Genomic DNA, 25,213 nt, shown 5'->3' with positions numbered 1-25,213 from the left:
TAAAAAATCACAAAAATCATAAGCAAGTAAAAGTTATTTTTCATGTAAATGAAAGTGAAACTTGCAGGGAGAGAAAAATTATATAAGCATACTCTTGTTCCTATTTTAATTAAGTCAACTGCTAATAAATTTCATATCTCTCAGAAATAGGAATGCAGAAATATATTTTGAAATGCAATAAAAAGAAAATATATGTTTGTATTGGATTTTACACTTTCAAATGCCAGGAGTCCTCATTAAAGATCTAACCAGCTGAGAGGTTTTTTGGTTTTTTTTTTTTTCTGTTTAAATGCAAACAACTTTCTGTAACCTCGGCCAATTAATTCCATCCTCTTAGCAGGACCGTAACGTACTTCGGATTTCAGCTCTTCTCGTTCTGGGCTGGAGTCTGAATCATAGCTCAAATTGATGCAGTCTTGACAATGAAAGGCCAGTACTTCATCTGCTAATCTTCTTCAAAATATTGACTCAGTGCCCATGGATGTTCATCATTGCAAAAGGATAAGTCAGTAAGGCTTTCTTAATGGAGTTTGATCACTGAATGCAACCACATGTGTTCACAGGGCTCAGCCTAGTAACTGAGTCGATATGTTCAAACCCATCATTTGTGCTCAGCAAATTCATTAAAGAAAAGACAGCTTTGCCCCTTTTTCCTAATTGTTTTACGAGTTAGAGTTCTGCATGTAATTTACCACGTTGGCTTGTAAATGGGAAGTAAGACATTTGTTAGGAATTCCTTCTGGCACTTTTGATCAGCATACCAAAAAAAAAAAAAAAAAAAAAAAAAAAAGGAAAGGAAGGGTGTGAGAATCAACAACAATGGCAATGATCTTATTTTGGGGGGTAAAGTTGAGTTATTTGATTTATATTTGCATGACCTTATAAAGGTCATAGCACAAACAGCATTTAGTAACAGTACAATGCTACTTGCCATCAAAAATAACATTTTGAAGCCTATTTTCTCACCTCCTAGGTAAGAATGTAGAATTTAAGTTCTGGAGAGATACTTTGATCAGGACTTACTCTTTTTTATCTTTTTAATTGAAGTACAGTCAGTTACAATGTGTCAATTTCTGGTGTACAGCAGATGCCCCAGTCATGCATATGTATACACATATATTTGTTTTCATAATCTTTTTCATTAAAATTTATTACAAGTTATTGAATATAGGTCCCTGTGCTATACAGAAAAATTTTGTTTTTTATCTATTTTTATATATAGTAGTTAATAGTCACAAATCTCAAACTTATTTCTGGTATTATTTTACTCTTTGGTGGCAGAGTATAGGTCTAGAATAGTATGCTTTATTTTTACCCACTCATAGCACTTTTTGTTTGAAGAACAGAATAATGTGCAGCTGCTGCTCCATCAGGTTGACTGGCAAGTGATTTCAGAGCCTCATCCTAATTAGATCAATAAAAGCTAATCCCTATGAGAGTATAAATAAGGCTTGCCAATTACACACTTAATTTAGACAGAAGTAGTACTACTTTCAGTAAGTGGAACTATTATGACTGTTCCATTGCTCTTCTCCACCATTTATTTTCCTGGATCACTGAGCTGCAGGTGTAACCCTAGAAATGTGCAGGGGGCAGGGCAGGCTGTGTAGACAGAGCGATCACTGGTTGATACTTTTAGCTGTTTTGAGACTAGTGGGTTGATTAAAGAGGAGGAAAAAAGTGGCTTTGCAAAAGGTCACATGACTGTATAATAATTGCTCTGTACGGTAGAAACTCTAAGACAATCGTAAGTATCTGTGTGAAAGTGGCTTAAAGTCATTCTGCCCCACTGTCACTAGAAAAGTTCAAGGAGCCGTCTGACACAGCAGGCAGAGCTGTGGCCGCTGCACAGGCAGTGCTCAGCTCAATGTGTCATCATCAGTAGCAATGAAACAGCCTTTGCCCTGAGACTCTAAGGAAATGTGCCTTAAGCACCAACAGAGTCACTGTCTATTGACCAGGAATTGATTTGGTCCCTTGCCCTAGTCTCCATGCAGAATCACCAATTACACCATAATTATTGCTCTCAGGGATGGATGCAAACTGTCTACTCTCCCACAGTAGGTGAACACCAAGAAAAACATTGCAAAAAACCGTTTTTTGGTTATGACAAAATACAGCAATTGGAAGATTTTACTATTTGATTTACTATTTTTAATATTGATTTTAGCTTCCTAGTCTATTAAATCTTCCTTTTGACATTTATTTTGAAGTAAAATAACATAACTATGTCAAATTCCTAAATATTGCATATGTGCGAAGTACCTGTGAACGTTAGGTTATAAAGATGCATGCATTCAACACACTGAATAAAATGTCATTTAAAAACCTGTTTGTGAGTTTATAATTTAATTATAGTTATTTAAAGTAATACTTGCTTAATTAATAAACTATAAGCATCAAATTTCATTTTAAGCAAGGCAATAATCACAATTTAAGGCAACTGAGAGAACACCTCTTCAGTTTCATAGTATAAGTTAATACAGCATTTATCTTAAATTCTTATTCTATATAGCTTTTATACAAAAGATTTTATACATATGCAATGTAGGGAAATGTATCAAACTCAAATATATCACCTGTGCTTAGAGAAATGGAAAGTATTATACATTTAGGAATGTGTATATATATATCCACACACACAAGTATCTGCTCAGGTTACCTGGACCATTAGATACTCAAGTAATGTTGGAAAGACTTCTATTTGCCTCTCAGAGTTATGTAGAAAACTCTGGTGGGGTGTGGAGGTTGCTAGTTTTGAGAAACTCTTACTCTCCTTTAAATAGAATGGAATAGAACACAGGGGACATAGTGAGAAGACATTTTCCTGCCTCTTGGGCAGCCAGGAATAATAAAAAAGCAGAGGCTGAGCATTAGGTCAAGGCTGCAGCCTTTCAATCACGATCCCCGGGGAGTTACTTCACTTCCCTGAGCCATTCGTGTGACTTGAAGGGTTCCTAGTCTAACAATCAAAGGTCCTTTTCTTTTTTTCTGGGGGACAGGGACTAATATCAATGAAGGAAGAAAAATGAAAAATCAAGAAAGAAGGATTAGGTAGTCTCTGAAGTGATGTTGAACAGCTAAAATTGGAAGAAAGCCATAAAAACTAGTCCTTTGTTTCCAAAGAAACATCTAGAACAGCACTATCCATCTATGGATCTATTGCTCCTCTATGGCACCAGTCTTCTCCCATTTCACGCATTCACATTTACAATAGATGGGTGACGACTGATCATCCAGCTGGGACCTGGGGGTCTGGAATGCTCAAATCCTCAGAGGACACTTAACTGTCCTAAAGATACGGTGATTTCATCATTTGATCAGATACTTGCATGTAATTGCATTTTGGATACACATGCATTCACCCACTTACACAACTGCATTTGAACTTCAAAGAGAAACTTTCTGAAGGGCATTTGTTTTTTATGGAAATAAAATAAGAATGAGCTGTATTCAAAGAGTGAGGAAGGCTATACACAGGAGACCTCTGTTTTATTGTGGTTTAGCTCATGGAGCAAATATGTTTAGTGGCTTCGGCTGACTTCCTTAGAAAAATGTCCACATTAAAATGACCACCCAGGTTAGCAAAGTCTGGCATAGCACTAACATCCTAGAAAACAGAAGCCTCTATCCAGGGCCAGTGTCCACTTCCAACTCTTACTAGATTTCTTTTCCTCTGGGAAGAGATTTAAGTAAAATTGAGAGAAGTTATTTTATGGGTCTAAAAAAAAAAAACTATAATAAATCATTCACTTTAAGCCCATAACTATTAAATAAAAATAATTTATTATCCTCCATTTTTAACCATAAATGGACACCATCCACTATGGGAGCAACCAAGAATAAACTATTCCCCAGTGGGTTACAAAATTTATTCAAATATCACAGAGCGGTGACCTGGTGACCTACCCAGTATTAGAGAGGCTGAATATTACAAATGGGAAGGCTGTTGGCTGTATGGCTTTTTTTTTTTTCCTAAAACAGTATAGCATTGTCAAAAAGCTGTATAATTATCAATTCATGCCACAATCCTGTAAAATGGATTGTCACCCTCATTCTTTTTGTTCCACCCTGCTTTCCCTGTGTTTATCACGTGATGGATTCCTCAGCAAACAGGCTGCCACAGTTGAGGAAGGAGCCTTATTCAGTCCCTGCACTGGACTATGAGTTCTATACACAGAGGACAGGCTTGGATTTTAGTTTCAAAGACCTCACATTCTGTAGACACAAGAGAAGCGAAGAGAAGACTTCCTTGATACATTGCCAACAGTAATGTGGACTGGTCAAAGAATTCTACCAATTGGCATAAAAATATAAATGCCCTAAATAAAGTGATACAATTGCTTCAAACAAGAATACACTTCTTATTTTGAATGTATTGAGTTGCAACGTAAATGAATATATATATATAAACATATATATATATATATTTCAGCCTGTATGATACCTGACCTCTACCACTGAGATTGATTTGGAATGTTACAAATAACATAAGGGTTAAGGGTTGGCTTTTGCCCACACAGTGGAGTGGACTGGAGGTGTTCCAGACTACAGGTGCTGTCAGCAGTACTTGTGGATTTCTCCTATATTATCTTAATATTAACTCAACCTCCCCTACTCAAGCCTTAATTTGATTTCTAAATAAATATTAGGAAAATATCATTTTCTAAAAATTAACCATGCTTGCTTTTTCAGTCTTTAAAATTCTTGAAAGTTTCTTTTTCAAGTAGGTTTCCAGAAAAGCAGAAGACAAATAGTTTTCAATCCAGACCAGCAAGACATGTTTCTGTCTTCTACAAGGTGAATGGTATTTTTGTGAAAAGAAATGTTGAACTCCAATCTCTAAACCAGAGTTTCCTATAAAAACAAGAGCAAGAATGACACATTAATACAGGGAGGCACTGGCAGCAAATTCGTGCCGACTCTCCATCTTATACCAGTAAGTTTTAGTTTGGAGTTGAAGGATCCACTTTCTACGTTGTTTGAAAATCACTGAGTGGAGAAAGGTATATATGATGATTTTCTTCTGTAAACATTTCCTGTAAGATGAACAAATGAAAGAAACTGACTTATATGAAAACAGTTTGCATGTGTTAGTAGAGTGTTCATTATATACTCCAGTAAAAAAACCAGACTAACAAAAAGTATCAGATCAAGTTAATTCAAGGCAAATCAACACAAAAAATTCAAAAACACATAATTAAAAACTTACTGCATAGGTCTGGCTCTGTGAGTCTCTTACAGAGAATTTAAAGAGTTTCTGATCCTCCTAATTGATTAAATATCCTCCCTCAACACTCCTTCACCTTGGCAGCAGTTACTGGCTCCTGAAATCACATCTTCACTAAATTAACAAGTGTATAATTTTCTTAAAAGCAGTGATGGTGGTAAAGAATCTGCTGTGGAAGCGCAGACCAGGATGACGAGCAGACCAGGTGGGAAACTGTGACTTCCTTAAAGGAGAGCCTGACTGATCTTTTTAGACCCAGTACTTACTACAGTGCTTGACGTCAAAAGGAAATCAATAATGGTTTTTGAATTGTTGAATAAACTCTGTTCATCTTGTGGTGGGATTCTTATTTTAGCCGCAGATTTATCTTGTCAATAAAAAACCGCTTTCTAGTTTAGGTTTCCTTTAATCATCTAGTCAATAACTTGATTGTTGCGATAGCTGACTCTCAAGGAATCTATACAAAGGTAGCAAGGGGTACTTGTATATGTTTGTCATCAATCAATTACAGAAAGAAAAAAAAATCACATTACATTACAATGCAAATGGCTCTATAATTCCATGATTAACATGAAACATAAACTGTGATTTACTGTTAGTGAAGAAATTTTACTCTCAGTCCAGTTTTACTAACAATTGACAGGAAACATGTCTTTCCAGAGAGTGATATTTTCCATACCATTATCATCACAATTCTCTCCTAATTTGGTTTTTGTTTCTCTTTGAGTGGAATAGAACATCTTCTGTCTCATTATGGTCTTTTCAATTAAAATGAACTCATGTGTTCAGGCAAATATTTGTATTGTTATAATATTGGATTAGTAATAATCACAACAGCAGCAATTAAGTCTCTCACCACCAGCATTTAGCATGTTCAATTGTAATCATCTACGGAGAATACAATTTTTAAAAATCTGTTTTGTGTGTGTGTGCTTGTTGCGAATAGATTTCCTTCTTTTCTCATCCATCTGACTTTGGTCCAATATTGGTTGTCATCAGAAACACCAAAAAAGATTAGCAGCTGATCATGCTGTTTTCTGTTCTCTAAGGCAAAAGGTGAGAAATCATGAATTTAGTAAATCTTATTACCATGTGGTAATTTTCTCTGATGATGAAAATCACAGCCTTCTGAGACTCATTACTAGCACAGTGATTATTTGTAAAGTTTAGGAATCCATTATTTAAAAAGCTGTGCACATTACTCTAAGAACGGGGTCATATCTGAACGTCCATATATACACCTGTGTGCACACATCTATATGCATGAACCTCAATTCTCTGCAGTTTGGTTCACCCAGATAACACCAAAATAACCTTTTCTCCATAGAAAATACCGGGATGGGGGATTGTTATGTTAAAATGCAGATTGCGATTTAGGTGATTTAGGGAAAAGTCTGAGACAGAGTATTTCTATGAATCTTCAGCTGACAATAATTTTTTTCTTTTGGCCTGGGACTACATTTTGAATAGCAAAACCCTTATTGACAGGGTCGACTGAAATATATGCACAGCCTAAAAGTTGAGAGTTACGTTCTATTTTGTGGGAGGACTCGAGCTGGGATGGCAGCCTCTCAGATCGCTCTGAGGGACTGCTCCTAAGAGGTAGGGGAGGGGATAGGATATACAGGAGCTTTACAACAAAGACCATGTAGTTGGAACAATAAAAGATTACTTGTTACCTAAAGAAAACCAGGCATCTCAACTTAAAGAATTTAGTGTTTTTCTAAGTATGGGAGGAAGCAAACATTTGGGCTCATTGAATTCATTCCTTTGACAAGCACCTAGTATCCTGTCCTTTCTTATTCTGAGTCCCCTCAGGGTGCACCATTGTGAGTGGCTGCAGAGGCCGCAGGCTTGTCTTCACTAGGAGGTGGCGGCAGCCTTTGATGACTTGATGTTTTCAGCATTCTTTGTTTACTGATACGGCTTACAGTAGTTTTCGTTCATAACAGTTTTGGTGGTTCTCAAGGTATCGTAAGACTTTACTAAAGCAAGCATTGCCGAAATAATTGGCCCCGTCCCTGATGAGCCGAATAACCCAGAGACAAGGTGGTCTTGGAGCTGAGAAGAAAAGAGGCAATTTTATTGCTTTGCCGGGCAAAGCGGACTCGCAGCAGGCTGGTGCCTTCAAAACTGTGACCCCACCTTGGGGTGGGGTGGGGTGGTTACATAACCAGAGCTCAAACAATAAAGCATTGACAACAATCAACAGAATCATTTTCTCATCAGAAGACTTAGAATGGCGTCATGATGCCTCCAGGCGACCAGTTCTGTAGAGGCGGGTGGTTAGATCTCTTCATCTCCTAAGCGCTCAAGGTGTGGTCTTCTTGGTAATTCAGGCTGTTTTGTACGGTTGCAGTCCTGTGACCTTCTCCTTGGAGAAGGACTCAGAGACCAAGCTTGGTTATTACTTTCAGTTACTGGAATAAAGTAGAATCAGTAAGATCAATAGCCTTAGTTTTAACAATGGGCCTGGAACTGTGAGCAGCATCCGGTCACTCAGGTCTGTTGACCGTTTTAAGGGCGAGCATAAGCGTAAGCAATCTGTTAGCTTAAGTGTGGCCATTTTATTAATCCTCCTTCAAAATGACCAAAAAATCATGCAGTTATATAGGGGTGGTGGGAAAATGAGAAAGCTTGAGTCATACTCATCAGATCTCTCACCAAATTTGCTCTGTTTCCATTGGACCTGGTTGCTTCTTTCTGACGTTTTATTAGTCTAAACTGCAAGTTATTTTGCTGATTGCTGTTTAAATAGGAGGAAGCTGATGCAGTGCTTTCTAATGAAGCGAAAGTACCTGCTATATGGCCTACGTAGTATTTGATTCTTTGAGGAGACATGCAACCATCCTTGAATAATTAGTTTATATTTTTCATTGTAATTTTTGAACACTTTTATATCTGACTATATCCTAATGTCTGTATCCTACAACCCATGAGTCACGTGTTTTTAAGTGAAACCCAATCATATTTCCTAAAATACTCTATAGAAATTCATGAGGATGATAAAAAAAAGCATAATTTTCTTTTTCATAAATCTCGTTGACAGATCAATTATACGAGTGGAAAAGAACATCAAAACAAAGGTGCTTTACATATGCGTAGTGCTCTTTCAAAAAACAAAAATGAAAGCAAGCAAACGAACTAAATGAGATCAGTGGCCTTCCTCAAACAGCCCAAAGGGGGTGTTGCCCGTGGATGCAACCCATACTCCAGTTTCTTGTCCCATCCCAGAAAAAATTCAGTAGAGGTTAAAAAAAGTAAAGTGAGGATTTATTAAAGGATGGCCAGCACACTCTCAGGGGAGAGCGGGCAGGCTCAGGTGAGCGGCTGCCCTGTGTTTCATTGGCAGGTTAGTTACATAAGGTGTAAAAATGAATGGGCAGAATATTCATTGAGGAGGGAAGGGCTTGGGGTCATATTTCCTGATTATCATCCCAACTCCCCCTTCCCAAAGGGAGGAGGGATTTTTGTCCTTATTTAGTCTGGATCAGAAGTGTCATGGCATTGGTGCATGATGGGTACTTCTGATCTGCAAGGCTAATTTTATTGAAATGAGGGCATAATGAGCAAAAGGTTACATTCAGACACTGGAAATTCCTGCCATTTCTCACCTTTCTTTGTTGGTCTCCAGGCCAAAAGGTGTGGCCCTTTATCAGCCCAAAGGTTCCTGCTTTTCTTTCTCTGCCCAGGGATCCCTGGTGCTTCCATGATGTATATTTTCCTGCATTTGGCTTGTGCCCCTCCTTTCTGCCTAATTCCTGCCATTTGGTCTGTGTCCCCCTTTCTCTGCTCATATGTAGCTATCTGCCTGCTCTAACAGAGGTAGTAGTTAAGAAAGAGTCAGGAGGAAATAATATGCTTATACTTGTCTGTGTTTATTTAACTTTTTTATATTTTATTAATCATGGATATTTTGCATTAATTTGTTTTTTTAAAGTTCATTAAAATATTAATTATTTTGATTACTGAGGGTGTCATCTCAACATTTTTGGTGTCATCTCAAAATTTACACCTGTTCCTGATCCTCTTGAGTCTTGGTCTTGGCAACTGAGAAGAATGCACAGCCTAAAAGTTGACAGCTATGTTCCATTTGGCGGACGTTTCTGAGGACTCAAACCCCTTCGAGCCAGGATGACAGCCTCTCAGATCCCTCTGAGGGGCTGCTCCGGAGAGGTAGGGGAGGAGCCAGGGTACACAGGAGTTTTATAACAAAGACCAGGTAGTTGGAACATTAAAAGCTTACTTGTTAACTAATGAAAACCAGGCATCTCAAGTGAAAGAATTTAGTGCTTTTCTATGTATAGGAGGAAGCAAACATTTGGGCTCATTGAATTCATTCCTTTGACAAGCACCTAGCTATCTAGGGCCAGGGTCCTGTCCTTTCTTATTCTGAGTCCCCTCAGGGTGCACCACTGTGAGTGGCTGCAGAGGCCGGGCTGCAGGCCTGTCCTCACTGTGGGGTGGCAGCTGCCGCTGATGACTTGATGGCTTCAGTATTCTTTGCTTACTGATGTGGTTTGCAGTATTTTTCATTCACCACCTTGAACAAGGCCACAATCTCTTAATAAGTGTTTTATTATGAAAGAGTTATTTTTATTTATTAAATACTTTTAAAATGATTTCCTCTCCAAATGAAAGAAAGAAGTATTTGATTTTAAAAACTCATACATTAAAATTTGATTCATTACTGTCCCCTTATGTTTCCTTCTCTAGCCAATCCCTCTCCCTGAACAATATTTTATTTAAACATAAATTAAAATATTATTTCCTTTATCCTAAGACTTTTTTTTCAAGTTGGTGTATTGTGTCCCTTTCTGACCCCTAACTTTAAGCTTTTTTGTATTCCTCTAATTTCAACCTTTGTCCAAATTCTTATATTTTTCCTATGGTGCTACGGTCTACTCTAAAATGTGTTATCTTAGTATGGCTGGAAATATTTCTGAAACCTACACATTCCGAGTGATGCTTTTGGAGAATAAAGCTCTCCATATGATTATCTTCCAAGTTGTTTATCTATTTAACGCACAGTCTTATTTTATCAGTTCGATTTAATTTACTATGAAATATGCTTCACAGTTTGTCCTAATCTCCTCATTTCCAACACTCTTTAAAATCTTTTAAAATTAAGTTTTAATGGCTTCAATCCGAGGCATGATTATCGACCACATAGCTATTTACCTCCTTTATAATGTCTTTGTGTAAAATGTTTCTTCACCCCCATTCTGCCATCTTTGTTTCCTTTTACATTTCCTCCCTAACCCTTTTCATATTTATTTTTCCCCTTTCAATTTTGTTATTACTATAACGGACCAACTTTGGGAAACAATATTCTTGGAAAGGAATGCAAGGAAGAGAAGAATGAAACTAAATGAAGCAATACAGCTTCTGCAGGCCTGATTTTGTCTTACAAAAAGGGTCAAAACCACTCTCCTCGGTGTTTGCCTACGTCAAAGCGCCCATCTTTTCTGCTCACTAAGACTTCGCTCAGGCCTGCTGTTTCCTATCTTACTGAATCAAAATTTCAGCTTCAGCTTTCTGATTTTCCATTCATTACTGATCTCATCATAATTTTCAGTTTTCCATATGATGACTTTTCAACTTTCATATTATACATCTGTTTGAATCCTAAAGTTTTGTACTTTTGTGTGTCTTGAAATTTTTACATTTTTTTAAATTAAAGCACCATTTTACCTCCATTTGTGAGACACATATTTTACATCTATCACCCATGAAATGTGGATGGAAAATCCTTCACCTACCTGACAGACTCAGTGAAGAAGAAGAAGAAGAAGAAGAAGAAGAAGAAGAAGAAGAAGAAGAAGAAGAAGAAGAAGAAGAAGAAGAAGAAGAAGAAGAAGAAGAAGAAGAAGAAGAAGAAGAAGAAGAAGAAGAAGAAGAAGAAGAAGAAGAAGAAGAAGAAGAAGAAGAAGAAGAAGAAGAAGAAGAAGAAGAAGAAGATGATGGAGGAGAAGGAGGAAGACTTGGAGGTGGATGAGGATAAGAAGTTATTCAGTCTAATAAAAAAGACGGGGAAGGAGGGAGAAAGTGGGAAGAAGATGAAGACGGTATCACAAATATACAGACTTCTAGGTTTTTTTGGCAGAAAAATCATCAAAATTCAAATAAATATGACTCAACCATTCATGCAAAATTGCCGTAGCTGATGATACCCAGTAAATCCATCATTAAATGCAAGGTGTTGTTTAAAGCATAGTGTACGAGAGTTGAATAGCTGAACTTGGAAAAAATTTCTCCGACAACGCACAAAATAAAATACTCCATTTGTGGTACCTTGACGTTTTTCTGTATGTTTGAAAGGAATTAAGAGAAGGTATGTGAAACACCAGTAGTAAAATATCAAAGTCTTTATGACTAAACAAGCAGATTCGTGATCAGAGGGAGTAACGCATTTCAGAATCCTTTTATCCCATCTTTACTATGTGCCTACGTCAGTGAGTCGTAGTAACTGCTGAAATGGCTCACAGCTGCGGCCTGCTCGTTACAGGCACGTGTTTCATGTCAGCGGCGCGGGCGGGGGCCACTTACAACTTCTCCCTGTGAACAACGCTTATACAGTCTAATAAAAAGGAGGTCCAACATCCTCAGTGTTTCACCTTTATTCATATCACCAATTCTGATATAGATGCTTCTGTAAGCATTACATAATCCAGAGTATTCAAATTTGCCTATCCTTATGTTATGAAAATGTATACGTTTCTGATCCAGAATATGGAGGCAAAAGGGTCACTTCATGTGACTCTGTATCATTCCCTCATGATCTCAATCAAACTTAACCCACTTTCCTAAAAGAAAAACAAAAAACCTTGTGTGTTTTTTCTTGTGATGTTTTTACTGTTGTTTTTGCTATTTTTTCCCATTTGATTCTCCCATTCAGTTTCAGTAAATGAAAAACTTCTGTAACTCAACCCACCATAAATTTATCATGAGATCAAATGAACAAAATATATGATCCAAATAGTTTCTCACTGGGAAACTATTTAGGGAAATAAACTTTTCTGTTTATTAATTGATAAACGACAGAGTAAGTAAAAATATAATATCTATTTATTGATGTTGATATTCTGTCAATTTGACATAACCCCTAATATGAACTAACACAGTAACAGTAGTGCGAACACAACCTGAGTAATCAATTAATCACACTTACAAGTAGTTCGAGATTCAAAAATGGGAGTGGAGATGTGTTTTTCTTTCTCTTTGTAACTGGGGAAAGATTCATCTGCTGTGTAGTGAAAAGGCCACATAAATGGTGTTTGTTGTCACACAAACTCACGCCAGTAGGTTCTTACTGACCCGGAAGGAAGACAACCCTTCCTTATTCACACGGTAAACACCGCTGGCTCTTGGAAGCCCGTGAACCCGGGTTCAGCTCTTCAGGAAGCTGTTGTTGTCGTTATATTTATATTTATTCTAGAATGAAGACCTGCACTCAGAGAAGGAACAGAGTGTTCTGGGGTATGTGTGAGTGTGGGAGAGAGTGTGCATGGCTCTGAAACAGTCTCCGGCCAAGGCTAAAAGCCCCTCTCCACTCAACTAACTTGCGTGGACTGAGATAATTCCACAATTAACCTGGAATTGTGTTTTGTGCTGGAGACAGTGAGTATGTGCAGGTGAAGTAAGAAAACTGTGTGTTGGGATCCAAGAATGGATGCCCTTACGCCATTGAACCATCCAGGGAGTCCTGTCACAAGTGTAAGAACCCAGCGGGGTCACAGAGGATCACCTTCAAATTCAAACATCACAGAAGCAAGAAGCACAGGCAGTGGTCAGCATGAACTCAAGTCCCCAGTCAGCTCTAGGACCATCATTACAAGCAATCCTTTTTTGCCTGAAAAAGGTCTCAAGGATTTAAGAATAATTGTGGGAAAGAGAAGCTTCAAAAGGAAATAGGTAATGATGCGTTTGACCACCTGGCATCTCAGAACTAAAATAACTCTGGGAACCAGCATTTCCAGCAGCAGCAAGGAGCTTGTTAGAAGTGCAAATTTCTGCCCCACTCTCCCTAAACCTGCAGAAACAGCACCTGCATATTATTATTCATATGCATTTTGATGTTTGAAAAGCATGGCTCCAGCAATAAATTAGAAAAATAAAAGAGATATTTCCTGTTTGAGGACTCAGTAGCATACGATACATCTAATTTTTTTCCACAAGCATGTATTTACGATTAGATAAAGCTGAGGTGGGTTTGGGCCCTGCCCTTTATTAAGCTAATATTTTGTTAAGAAGTGACAGCAGTGATTTATTAGTTTTTTGGTTAAATTTTTGGAAGGTGGTGTTTTTCAAGTCTGCTTAATTAAACAAAAGCTACAAGTATATGCTAAAACATGTTTGTCCAAATGATAAAAGCAGTGTTTTTCAGGGACGAAGGTAAGTGCTGTTCCCAGACTCTGAGTTTGCCAAAGAATAAATCAGTGGCAACTGTGAAAGCCACCAGCTGGAGCGCCTTTGTCACAACAGGACCAGTAGAGAAGATGAAAGTGTGGAGGGTGAGCCCAGGTCAGAATCCCAAGACCCCTGAGGCAGTTTGAGGGCAAATCTTCAGTACAGAAATTGAGTCAGATTTCCTCCACTGGAATGGAAACTTTTGAATGAAGAATTCATCTTTCGGTCAAAGAAGCAAGATGGGGATAAGAATTATGACCCCACTTCAAAATTCAACTGATAAAAACAAAGCAAAGAATGATTTGAATGGTTCTGAGGCGGTCATCAGAATATGTGCATCACGCTGCTGTAGAGTGGGAGATGGTTGTGAATTCGTGGGAGGAATCTCTGAAGTCATTTCAGAATGGGTTTCCCAAAATAGGGAATATGGCTGGAAACGCATTCTATGCTATGCCTGTTAAATCCATTAAGTGAATTCTTGCTTCAATCCATTGTTTCTTTCTCTCTATTCTTCCTTCTTCCCTTCCTCCCTTTTTCTTTCTTCTCTTCCCTTTCTTTCTTCTCTTTTCTTTTTCTTTCTTTCTTTCTCTTTCTTTCTTTCTTTCTTTCTTTCTTTCTTTCTTTCTCTTTCTTTCTTTCTTTCTTTCTTTTCTTTCTTTCTTCTCTTTCTTTCTTCTCTTTTCTCTTTCTTTCTTTCTTTCTTTCTTTCTCTTTCTTTCTCTTTCTTTCTTTTTCTTTCTTTCTTTCTTTCTTTCTTTCTTTCTTTCTTTCTTTCTTTCTTTCTTTCTTTCTTTCTTTCTTTCTTTCTTTCTTTCTTCCTTCCTTCCTTCCTTCCTTCCTTCCTTCCTTCCTTCCTTCCTTCCTTTCTTTCTTTCTTTCTTTCTTTCTTTCTTTCTTTCTTTCTTTCTTTCTTTCTTCTTTCTTTCTTTCTTTCTTTCCTTCTTTCTTTTTCTTCTTCTTAATTCATCATATAAGACACCTACATTCAAAATACACTTAAAAGTATTATTGATCAGTATAACACCCAAAGAAGAGGATGGTAATGATTACCCGTGGTCTTTCAACTCTTTTTCTTTAGCCTCCCAGCTTTTGCTTTCTCCATTCCAAGTATCATAAATATAAAAATTGGTTTTGTTTCCCAGAAATGGAGTAAGTCGTCTGCTATTTGTCACTTTGGTCAACAACAGCAACAAAAATACATGTTCCAGGGAGGACTAGCGAGGCATTTGGCTTTGAGTTGTTTGGAATCCTGTATCTTTACACTCCATGTTAAAATAAGATGAACAGGTTGAGGCTAGAGTGCCCACCACTATAGTTACAAGAATAATGACAATTAGGTCTCTGCACAATGCTATTTTATACATTTTATATCTCCTTAATAGTTTAAAACTGGTCACTCCCAAAATTCAGTTTAGAAAAAAAGAGTCCAAGATAGAATGAAGCAGTGTGTTGACTGTTACTTCAGTCCTACATTGTTCTGTTCCTTGTTAAACGAATTAGTCTTTGAGAGATGCCATGCAAATTACCACAAGATTTGACTTGAAAGGAATTATTTGGGATCTCAAGGCCATATAATCCACAGCAATGCTGGTTCTTTAGACTATTAATTTTCACCAAGTCTTGCATTTCCATGTCTTATTTTGTTATATGTGAGCACCTGAAAGCACACATTTGCATTTGCTATAAACTGTATTTAATTCTCTTTGATTTCTCTTGAAACTGTATGCAGTTGAAGAACGTTGAAAATTACAGTCTATGAAGTGGGTTAGGAATTCAAGAGAGAAAACACTTGGATCAGTCTCTTGTCTTTCAGACACTATCAATATGGGGTTTAATCCTTGGCATATAGTAATTGTTATGTAAGTATTAGATATTATTATTATTATTATTATATTATTTTTAGAAATGTGAAAATCAAATTTCTGTAACTATGATTATTCTAAAGCTTTAATGTGAACTTTATATGGTATCTACCAACCTGCCAATCAAAATATTCTGTGTGTTCAACACCAATTTGCCCTGATTAATATTTCAGATCACTTATTGTTTGTTTTAGTGTAGATATAGAGAAAAAACACAATAGTATCTTAATGGTCATATTACTCATGAAAAAAATCATCACTTGATTTTTATTATTGGTTTCAAATTTAAATATCTGCATTTCCTCTAATATAAATTCAAAGTTCAGTTTGTCATAAGTCTAATCATATTTGCTGTTTTCGCCAAAAGATTTGTTTCCATAATCAATGTCTTCCCACATGCTTTCAAAACAATAAAAACACAGACATTTAATATTTGTTGAACATAGTCACAATGTTAAACATTTTTGCTATTAGGAATAAATGACATTTTATTATAATCATATACTGTAAGTACTGATATGTTATTAATGTATATAGAAGGAAACTGAGGCTTAGGAAATGTAAGTAAAGCCAAGAGCACACAGCTAAGGGTTGGAACTGGGGAATGAGGTGTGGGCGTGGCCTCAGAGCATCCTGTATCACACTCAACGTCCCGCTGCAATCACTCTCTAATAAGGGCAGAGAATTCTCCACCTAAGCAGAGAATAATAAGTGCCACTGGACACATTCATACCATATTCCCTGTTCCATAATCTGCTGTTATTTATTTTTTTGGGTTTTTTTTTTTTTTTTTTGGTTTTGTTTTTCCTAGATGCATTATTTTAGTGACTCATAAAATTGTATGACACAGGGTCCTTACATTTCTAGCTAACCATTTTCCCTATTATACTATGATTGGGAATATATATATATTTTTATTCTCAATGCTAGCACATTTAAACTTTTTCTAATTTTTTGCAGTAATGTCTACAGTTAATTCTTCAGAAGAATATTTCTAATTTATGAAGGTCATTTTAATTATTACTTTTCAATATTTATTTTTCTCATATGTAATACAATATAAATGTTTTCTTCTGATAAACTATCAACAATTTCTTAGAATTGGTAAGAATGTTTATTAGAATAATTCTCAAGACTGATACATTAGCAGTCTTATTTATCCACATAACAACATATATATTGATAATTTCTTAGTTTGTTAATAAGGAATGGAATAAAAAACTGAATGACAGAAAAGGGAAATTGTTCTATCCCATACCTCTTATCTATGCTAGCTCCAATAAAATCTTTCCTGAAGGCTGTTCCTTCTTTCTATCTCCTTTATTTCTTATGCAGCAAAATATTCATTTCCAGGGTTGGATCCACACAGAAGACATATTTATTCATGTATTCATTCATTCTTTCATTCTATATGAATTTACTGAATATCTATTCAATCAGCCCAAAATATATTTACTTAACCTTAATCTTGAGCAGGACACCATGCCAGGCAGAGAAGGATGGAGTGAAAATATAAGATTAGAAAGGAGCACTATCCTATCTTTTCCATATTTCACCTTTACTCTCAAAGCCTCTATTTACTGCTGAGTCGCTCTGGGTGTGACTGGATAGTCTTAGCCATTTCAATATGAAACAGCCTCATTTGAAAAACAAATATTTCCCTAAGTGTCTGACTTACCACCAAGAGGAGATATAATCAGCAGGGAAAATCAAAATCAATGTATGCAGCTTGCATGTGATGTTTTTGGAGAGTACTGAATCATAAAATATATTGTACAAAAAAATACATGACAAGAACATATGCATTGGCTTCAGGAATCTGGGTTGTTTGGATCTCATTTAGGTCAAGGCTGCCCATACTTTCTGATGACAATATTCTGCTCTCTAAGGCTGAATTCTCCCGCAGCCTAACAGCAAGTAATACCGTTTTAAAAGCCACGAATATGCCTACTCCCTTGAATATCAATTACGTTAACATAGCGATCTCCACGGTCTCCAGTTGCCCATGAAACAGAGCCTTGAAATTACTCCAGAACCTAGGTCACCTTCATAGGAGCAGTCTGCTCAATCACCGAGATGCTCAGGCACTGAAAGGCAGAGCTGGCTAAGTTAGGAGACGCATGTGTTTTTTTTTAAATGTAACTGTTGGGATTCTTTTATTTTTTCATTGCACTAACAAAATAGAAAATAAAAATGTTACACCAGAATTTATATATTTAAATACCTATCACTCTCAGCAAAAGAAGAAAAGCCATGTGTTGTGCTTCATTAGACATGTGTTTGTCTACTTTGAAACATGTATTTGTTTCCTTTTTAGTAAAAGTTTGAGGCAATTTTGTGAAAAAAAAAAAAGAAAGAAAGATACAAGGTATCTATCTATTTGGTTCCCTTCCTCAATAAAGGTACTCACCAGACATCTGTTTACATTTATACACTAAACATATTCACACACACTTGTATGAATTTTTTAAAATCTCCACAGTCTCTCTGACTTTCTACATTTAAGATTATGTCTTCTGTACATGAGATGTCTTAAAATTTTAAAGGTACGAGACCAAAAAGACCATTGCTGAGAAGATTTTGAAAATACCAAGTTCTTGATACACACTGTCTACACTTGGAACAGACTAACTATGAAATGTTAGTGAAGAATTTGAACACTTCTTCATTCAATTTATTTCAGTTTACATCTATAGAAATAAAAAGTGCAGTCCCTTAAAATGATTTAATACAAATATCTGTGTCTCCTGTCATTTATCTACCAGCATGCACAGAGGCATCAGTTCCAAAACAATGATCCCTTGGGCCTGAAAAAGTAATTCTCAAAGTTAGATTGGAGGAAATTATGAGAAAATTATCTGGAATACAAATAGAAACTTGGAGGATCAAAAGACTGAAAACAATGCATCTTTTCTTCTTCAGTTTAGTGAAATCAATACAGTTGACTAGAATCAACCATTCAAAATGCAAGAGGTTATGCAATTTTTATGTTTCCTAAAACAAAAAAGTGTTCCTTTAGTATTTGAAGGTCTTTCTTTTGGGTCCTGTCACTGTCATTCAGAAACTGTGCTAACATGACAATATATATACATAATGTTAATTTCATATATTTATGTTGTATGTACATGTTTTCATTTCCTCATTTATAAATTAAATATGAAAGGATTACTATTTATATGTCACTCTGAGGAAATCATAGACTCACAAGTATTTTGAACTGATTGATTAACACCGTAAGGCAAAGCAGATCATCACTGAATGCCTTACAGTTTTAAGAAATACTAAGAAATATTACATATTAACTCTAGCCTGTTATAAGATGACTTATTATGATGTAGCTTCCTTGTGTGATTAGGACTTCCTTGAGGCCAGGGGATTTCTGGGTTCTCAGTACATAAGGCACTATGCCCTATGGTCTGTTAAATGAAAATTTTAATCAATAATCAAGTTACTTAATATGACATAATTATACCACCTGTCCAGAATTTTAATAGACAAGTGAAATATTAAGAGGAAAATTTCTCATTGTAAAATATTGATTGGGTTAATCTTGTAATGATACAGTTCTAATTAATCTCAAGACAAGAGAGTTAATTTTGTGTGATTTCATGAGAAAAGACAAAGTTCTATCTATTCAGCTCATTTTAAAGTAAGAAGGAACTTTAAAGGATCCAAAGTCAAATTTTAACTTCATTCAAGGACACATTGGAATCCTAAATACATTAAGCCTCTTTTTTTTTCTCTAATTTTCAATCTAGTCCGTAAGATAATGAATCCAGACAAATCCTAATTATATTTATGAACTTTAAAAATCCAAGCACATTCATTTTTAAATTGATGTACTTCCTTTTTGAAATCTTTGTTGAGAAATAATCTAAAGTATTCCCATGGTCTCATGGCACTTAAGAACCTACCCTGTTATTTGCGATCTAAGCTTATGTTGATACTGGCTAAGACCGTGTCTATCCACACACATGGCTTAACCCTGCACTCTGAAATGTAAAGGACTAATTTCCCCTCTTTTTACTTGATGATTTCTCCATTTTATTCATATTTTAAAATCTCCTTACTCTTTCACTTTATCTGATACTTGAATAATTATTGATGCTGCATCCAGCAGACATTAAGACATAAACAATTTCTTAAACATATTGACATTATTTATGAGAATTATAAGAATATTGAGTGATATGCTACTAATATAAAGTAGTTAATTTGGTAGAACCTGGATATATTTAAAGACTAGTATCAACTAAATATAACACACAAAACTACTCTGTGCTTACTAATTAAATTTCTTACTAAATTCTTTAGTCTGGAAGCAATAACCAAGATGGAGCAGCAGTTGAATGTATCCCGTGCAACCATTTAGCGAGTATCCTATGTCGGAACAAAGGTCACCATAGCTGATTCATTACTGAAAAGCCTGAGTTGTAGCTTAACCAATCCCTTGTTGGAAAACAAAAGGCCCATAGAATTACACCCCCAGTATCATACTGTTTTTCAAATATTTTAGATATGCTCCATGTAAGCCTTTTTTTTTTTTGTAAAATATGCACAATTTATCTTTATTTTATGTTCAAACTTGGTTGCTATTCTTTACATGAACAACTCTAAATAGCACAAACTTTGAATATTAGCATGGCAAGCTAGCCACTTCTGTAAGATTATTTCCTGCAATAAGTAAACAGAAAATGGCGACTGAAACACAGAAGTGTATTAACCAGCACCATTACAGGGCATTGAAAGCAAGTAAACTCGCCTTTAATTTTCTTTTCTCTCCAAAGTAAATTGCATGTGAGAGAGAACAAAAAAGTTACTGAAAATAAAGTAAAAGATTGCTAAGAAGAGAGAGCATTTGTTCTTTGACTTTATGTGGTATCACAAACGAGGTCTTTGATGATGTGAAAATTTCAGATGGATATCCATGCTGGGTTTTTTAGAGTAGACTGATTGATTGATTATCGGTCACCACTATTAATACTTTCCTGAATAAAAATCCTACAAATAAATCTCAGTAGAATGGCTGTTACATATATTTGATGAAACCCCCCAAATTAAGTACTTTATAAGGAACTCAAAGTGATTGCTAATCATACATACTTAAGCTATGGGTTTATTTAACTGTGACAAGTGAAATAACATTAAATGCATTATAATCTACCTTCGAGTGGAATTCATTCTAATTAAGGGTAAGCATTTTGTAAGTGCTTAGTATTTGTGATTATATTAAAAATAGCTCTTGTGATTTGATGAAGTTTCACCCAATGGCCCTAGCAAAACTGTAACTGTTGTTGGAAACATGTTATGTTTTGCATTTGCTTTAACTGTAGTAACCCATTGTCTAGAGCTCATATCACCAGCCCCTGACAATTCTTAAAAATATTTACTATAAACCAAAATTACAGGGAACATTCTTCCAAGGTATCAGCCATGTTTCTTTCTTCTGATACACAAAGGGACTCCATATTTGTTTTAAAAAAATCACACTTATTTCTTCGAAAATGATAAAAATATTTTTAACTGCTGTATTTTTCATGAGTAGCATGTATTTGGTTATTGTTAAATAAATTCCTATTTTCTGTATTATCAGATTACTCAGAATATTTGTTTTCACTGTTATCCACTATTAAAGTAGAATCTTAATTGCATTATCACCTTGTTTCTCATTGAGCTTGTTGCTTTATTAAAGAAATAAAGTTTTATAAAGAAAAATGTCACATTCAAATATATATGCACACACACACACACACACATATATATATATTTAACCAAAATACAATCTTATATTTGCAACTATTTTATCACTATATTAGGGATGATTATTCAGGTCTCTCTCTCTCTTTAGGTAGTAAATTATTTACCTTATTTGTTTAATCAGTAATACTCTCCAGGTTCAAGCATTTCCTTGATATTTCAATCTATTACTTATTACAAATAACACTGTAATAATTATTCTTTTTTAGGCTATAGAGACAAGCCATATAGAACATTCAGGGCAATCAATTAGACAGGGTGATTGAACAAATATGTTTCAGACAGATATCGCTCAAACTAGCAAGGATAAATTGGAAATATTGCCTTATTAAATCCAAGGAAATAAAGGCATTCAGCCATATGTTAAACAAAACAAAATGAAACAAAAGATCAGAAATTGCCATGTCCTTCTCTGTATCTCTCACTTAGCTCTACTCTTTTTTCTCACAGTGGACTGACTTACTCTTCTTGGGGACAAAATCCTGCTAATGACAACTCCTAAAATTCATAATGTAAGGCTTCAGCCACATACAGAAATGAATGTGCCTTCTTAAATCCACCGATAAAACATTCTGAGAGAAACTTCACCGACCTAGCTTGTGTCAGATGGGCACTATCGGATAAATCAATTGTGGCCAGAGGGCTGAGGTCAAGTTAGGACAACTAGTCCATTTCATCGGTACAAGAGCAGTGGCTGGAGGGTGGCTGTGCTTCTCACAAGAAGTTCAGCACATGGATTCTGAGCATTCACAGCCCAAAGGAGCCCAGAAAGAGAGCATGTTATAGTGCTGCTGTGGCCACAGCTTGAGTTATTCAGAGTTACAGCTCTCTCTCTCTCTCTTACTCTCTCTCTCTTTGTTGTTATTGTTGTTAGTTTTAAATGGATGAAAGTTTTAAATCCTGTCAAGTTTCATGGTAACACTTTAAAAAGGTAATAAATAGTATTATATTAGAAAGAAATAGATAAATGATGGATGAATGGAGATTATTCTTTATCTTAATTTTATGGAATTCAGTGTAAGTTCTTATAATCTTGTGTTTCCTTGAGAGATGTTTTCAAGTATTACATTAGCTTGACTTCTGCATAATGATAACAATCTTCAGAGCAATACTGAAGTCATTTGAGATTCTAAACATCATGCAATCCAGAAAGGAGAAGGGTTCTAAATTCTCATCATCTGGAGTCACAGATGTTTGACTTCTTCGTTTGCTTTTTTTGTGCACTTAGAGTGTGAACCACTTAATCTTATTGACTAGGATTTTTTTTTTTTTTTAATAGTCTCAGTTCAACCATTAAGAACCGTCTGAAAAATTGGTCTGGCTGAAACACTTAAGCAAAGTGACTATTATGAATGTTATTAAATAAAATTACTCCAGGTAGTGTAAGCCATTTGTTAATAGTTTATTCTTAATATTTTATTACTTATCTAAATTATACAGAAACATGCAACGAAGTCTTATACGTTTGTTGGTGTTTTGTTGCTGTCATTGTTACTCTTTTTGTCTGTTATCAGTAGCCACCAGTATTGAAAATGCTCCTGCCACAAAAGAGAAAAATTTTATTTATGGTAATATTGCATTTAATTAACAATATAACTATAGAAAAGATGTGGGATTTAGAGTCATTAATATCTATGCCCAAATGCCAGCCCTACCATTCTTTGCCTCAATGATCATAAGAAAGCTGTTAAAAAAAAAATCCATGAGCAACAGCTTTCTTGTTGGTAAAACTGGCTTATAAGAAACACCTTGCCAGGATGCTACAGAAGCCAAATGACTCTCTGACAGATTTTAGGACAAGGAGGACTACAGTCAGTTGTGTGTTTTAGGAATGTCTCTTTGGCAGCAGAGAGGAGGAGATGGTATTGAAGGGAAATAGCTTGCAGTAACTTTATGAGAAGTTACAACGGTCTGAACCAAGGCAACAAACGTGGGTTAGAATCGGATTATCAGAGATCGTGTATCTGACGTAGTGTCAATGAGGTTAGTTCTTAGCCTTGGATGGGAAAGTGGTGGGATTCAGATATCAGTATGTTTCCCAGTTCCCCAGACAATTGCAGGGTCTAGCCAAGGTTATGGACCAGTGACCTATAGATTTGGTAAACTGATGGAGGTTGGATCAGATAGAGCTGTGGTAGAACCACATAAGATATGCCTGACTGCAATGATCGGCTTTTAAAAAACATGAATGCCCTAGCTTCACCCGGAAACGTTAAATCAGAATCTCTGTCGGGGGGGGGGGGTTCAGTTTGCTTTAGCATTATTTAAAAGTTCCTTAGGTGATTTTAAAGAGAAGTCCAAGTTGAGAATTCCTGAGAAAGAAGACAGCTAGGCAAATCATAAAATGCTTAGACACCCATGTACATGGAGACCATTAACTGAGGGAAAAAAATACATATGATAATGCACAGATTAGGAGTGAGGATCAGAAGGAACGGTTTATTGGGCTGTGAACAGATTTAACATAAGATATCTAAGAGACCACCTAGTAATGATGCTCAAGAGGAAGCTGGGTCTATTACCCTGCATCTCAGAAAGGAGGCGTGGATTAAGAACACGTGTCAGTATGTAAGTGACAGTTGAGGCCAGGAGCAAAGATAGAGTCTCTCAAGAAGAATGTGTAGAGTGATGATAATACAAAAATAAAGGTACAAATCCCTTAACACCGGACTAGGGGAGGGGAATATCCTCCATTATTCAGATGCATGTAGAAAGAGAGATAATGGACCACATGGGTATATATACATGAAGGAGTCTGTGTCAACATCCAGTGATTCGATCCAGCCATTTGGATACAGGACGACATACCAAAGAAAATTAGAAATGCGAAGAGCAAAGTGGCCCCAAACCAAAAGCAGATGAACTGATTCGAACGGCTCTGCAAAGACTCCCCTGCCTCCCAAATGAGGATCAATTTATTGTAAAACAGAAAATTAAACTTAGGAAACAGACACCCTGTCAGTGTTCTCAGCTTTACCAAAGCTATAGACCTTTCCATTGTTCCAGAATTCATAACATTTTAAATTCCACAAATTAATTAACTTGCTTTGAATAGTTGAAGAACAATAATTAAAACCTAATGTCTTTTCTGTTGGGAAGCATAGAATCGTGAAGTAAAGAGGATTGCTTTTGTATTTTCCTTACCTGCACCTAGGGAAATAAAACAAAACTGCATTTCACAGCCAAAATGTATTCTGGCAGAGCCGTTCAGGGCTGTAAAGTACAGGAGTTATTCTAGTCTCTGGAATTTAAATGTGGAATCCCACTAATTAGGGAACTATGACCTAGGTCATGCGAAAATTCTCAATATTTGAAGATTAAATCACTCTGAGTGGTAATAATTGACCTTTGCCAATTAAACATGCTTAGAGAATACTATGGTATTGTAAAATGTATAATTTTAGTGTATTTTAAGTATGTTCTTCCCTTTCTTAAAAATTATTTATTTTGTATTAATGGAATTGGAATTGCACTCTTGAATCAAACTTCACAGAATCAACCCATTCATTCTTATCTCATTACTGAGACCCTCCTTACAGCAAACGGAAGAGACCACCAGGGGAAAGAATTTCCCCCATGGTTTTCCCTGAGGGTCTGTTTGGTGATCTGTCCAAGTGGCTGTCAAAGAAATTGAGTCTAGATCCCATCTCCGATTTTAGACCAAAGTACAACCTTGGGCCAGTTCATGTAACTAATCATCTGGAGCTCTGGGATGGTACTAATGAGATTGCTGTGAAAATTGAATGAAAGAGTCATGTAAAATGCTCACCACACAGCTTTTTACAGAGTGAATAATAAATATTAGCTTTCATTGTTACAGTAATCAGCAGTATTGTCTGTTCCCTAAATGCCTTAAATCCTCCATTTCTAATAATAATAGATGTTAAGAGCAATACCTGGGACCTAAATTAGCAAGTACCTGCACTTTCCAAAAAAAAAAAAAGAAAAAAAAAGT

The sequence above is a fragment of the Camelus bactrianus genome, chromosome 14 (assembly GCF_048773025.1).
Source record: "Camelus bactrianus isolate YW-2024 breed Bactrian camel chromosome 14, ASM4877302v1, whole genome shotgun sequence".
Taxonomy (NCBI): domain Eukaryota; kingdom Metazoa; phylum Chordata; class Mammalia; order Artiodactyla; family Camelidae; genus Camelus; species Camelus bactrianus.
The sequence above is the reverse complement of the archived record's forward strand: the minus strand, read 5'-3'. Positions refer to the sequence as shown.